Genomic DNA, 2,500 nt, shown 5'->3' on the forward strand with positions numbered 1-2,500 from the left:
TTTCTCGGCTGTTGCCGTGCGTGGCTTCCTTTTTGCCCGCGCGTGTGTGTATGTGTGTGTGAGTGTGTGCGCAAGCGAGTGGAACTTTCTCGGCTGTTGCCGCGCGCGGCGCTCCGTTGCTCGCGCGTAGCGTTCCGTGTCACTGTGTGTGCGCTTCTCATAGCATCACAGCGCCGGGGACATTCGTGGTGGCGGGGGGGTAGCAACCCGCCACCATGGATAAGCAACTGAGAGGAAGGACCATATCGGTCGATGAGCGTCCTGCGGTCGTTATAAGGAAGCTGGGGAGCGAGAAAAAACTCGGGACCATCGTCGAGGAACCGTCATCGGCAGGAGTGCCAGCGAGGACCATGGCGACGGGAGGAGTGAAATCGGCGGGAACGGCGACGAAACCGGCGACTTCAACACCGGTTTCCACCGGAGAAGTGCGTCGGATGCTGGCGGATGCAAAAGCTGACAATGAGGCGATGGTCGGCATTGTCAAGCGGTTGGAGGAGCAAATCCAGTTGCTGCGCTTGCAAATGGAGACCTCCAACGAGCAGCTGAAGGAAGCGCAAAGGGAGGTAAGAGAGGCGCGCGAAGAAGCTCGGGTACGCGAAGCGGAACACCGCGAAGAGCTTCGCAAGGAGAAGGAGCTGTTCAACGCTCTTCTAGCGCAAACCCTTGGTGGAACCAGCGGAGCTCGGCTAGAGAGCCAGCAGGAACTGCAGCGAGAGCAGGAGCTGCTTCGGAGGATGGAAAGCCAGCAACGACAGGAACAGCGGCAACAGCTGGAAGATCAACAGCGCCAAAGGTGGCGTCAGCAGCAGCAGAAACAACAACGGCAGCAGCGGCTACCTGCGCAGCAATGGCCGACGGTGCAGCAGAGCGTGCGTGCTCAGCGTCAGGGCGTGACGGAGTCGGCATCCTCGGCGGTACCTGACGAGGCAGGAACGTGGGTGGAGGTTGTTCGCGGCAATCAGCGCGGGAATAAGCAGAACGGAGTGAATCTGCCCCAGCAGTCAGCCCAGCGGCAGCCAGCACACCGGCAGCATCAGCAGTGGCCGCACCAGCAAAATGGGCAGCAGCAGCAGCAGCGGATGGGCATTTATCAGCAGGAGAAGCGGCGTCCGCGACGAAAACGCCCGGATGAAATCGTCGTTGTGCCCGCCCCAGGAGTGTCCTTCAAGGAAATGTATGTGAAGATACGGACCAACCCGCGGATTGCCGATTTCCAGCGGCAAATTGGGGTTGGCAGAAGAACGCCGAGGGACCACCTCCTGCTGCCTTTGTCCCGCGACGTCGATAGCGCGGCGCTGAAGGACATCATCCAGGAGGTCATCGGGGAACGTGGATCGGTAACCGTCAAAACAGAGATGGCTGAGGTCGTCCTGACTGGAATCGACAACATGATCGACGAGGAGGCGATCAAAAAGGCGCTCATGACCACTCTTGGAAAGCAGTCATTGGTGGCCACCGTGAACCTTTGGGAGCGCCGAGACATGACGAAGCGGGCTCGCGTGCGCCTCCCACGAGCAGAAGCGGAACTTGTCAAAGATCGCCGACTGGAGCTGGGCTACACGTATTGTTCGGTACATGAAGCCCCAAAAGTATCGGGTCAGCTGACTCGCTGCTTCCGGTGTCTGGAGCGGGGACACATCGCCGCGAGGTGCACGGGTGAGGATCGGTCCAAGCGTTGTCTACGGTGTGGCGACCAAACTCACAAGGCGTCGGGTTGCACCAACGAGATCAAGTGCATGCTGTGTGGCGGCGCCCACCGTATTGGTGCCGCAGCCTGCGGTGGACAACCCTCGAACTGAAATGGAAGTGCTACAGATAAACGTCAATCGCAGTAGGAGCGCCCAAGACCTGGCGCTCAACACGATGCGGATGGAGCGGGCGGATGTCTGTTTGATGGTGGAGCTGCACAGTGTCCCCAGGAACAATGGGAACTGGGTAGCCGACAGGGACGGGAAGGTGGCCATCATAGCCAGCAGCGAAACGCACCCGGTTCAGCAAGTGGTCTCCGTGACGCAGTCTGGGATCGCGGCTGCCCGGATCAATGGTGTGCTTTTCAGAAGGAGGATTATGGGGTAGGAAGTGCATGGGACAGCAAAAGGGTACGGCGCAGAAGAAAAATAAAAAAATGCGTTGGGGGTTTTTAATTCCGTAAGGAAAAAAGAATAAGGAATGAAATAAATAAGAACCAATAAAGGCGATGTCACAAGTGACACATACTCCTGGTTCCAAGCCCCGGAAGGGAACGGGTCCAGGAGCAGGAGTGGGGATTTAACGTTAAGTTAATCCTGCAAATAAATCCTTAAGTATTAAAAAAAAAAAAAAAAAAAAAAAAAAAAAAAAAAAAGAAGTGGAGCTTGCGGCTTAATTTGACTCAACACGGGAAAACTTACCAGGTCCGAACTTATTGAGGTAAGACAGATTGATAGCTCTTTCTCAAACTTAAGGGTAGTGGTGCATGGCCGTTCTTAGTTCGTGGAATGATTTGTCTGGTTAATTCCGA

General features: G+C 56.2%; 1 long non-coding RNA gene across 2 annotated transcripts in view; it reads right to left on the bottom strand.

The window, feature by feature from the left end:
- Positions 1-2,500, bottom strand: part of LOC125907736 (uncharacterized) — a 77,132-nt gene that overhangs the window by 23,049 nt on the left and 51,583 nt on the right. The gene's annotated exons all lie outside the window — the stretch shown is intronic.

The sequence above is a fragment of the Anopheles coluzzii genome, assembly GCF_943734685.1.
Source record: "Anopheles coluzzii chromosome X unlocalized genomic scaffold, AcolN3 X_unloc_16, whole genome shotgun sequence".
Taxonomy (NCBI): domain Eukaryota; kingdom Metazoa; phylum Arthropoda; class Insecta; order Diptera; family Culicidae; genus Anopheles; species Anopheles coluzzii.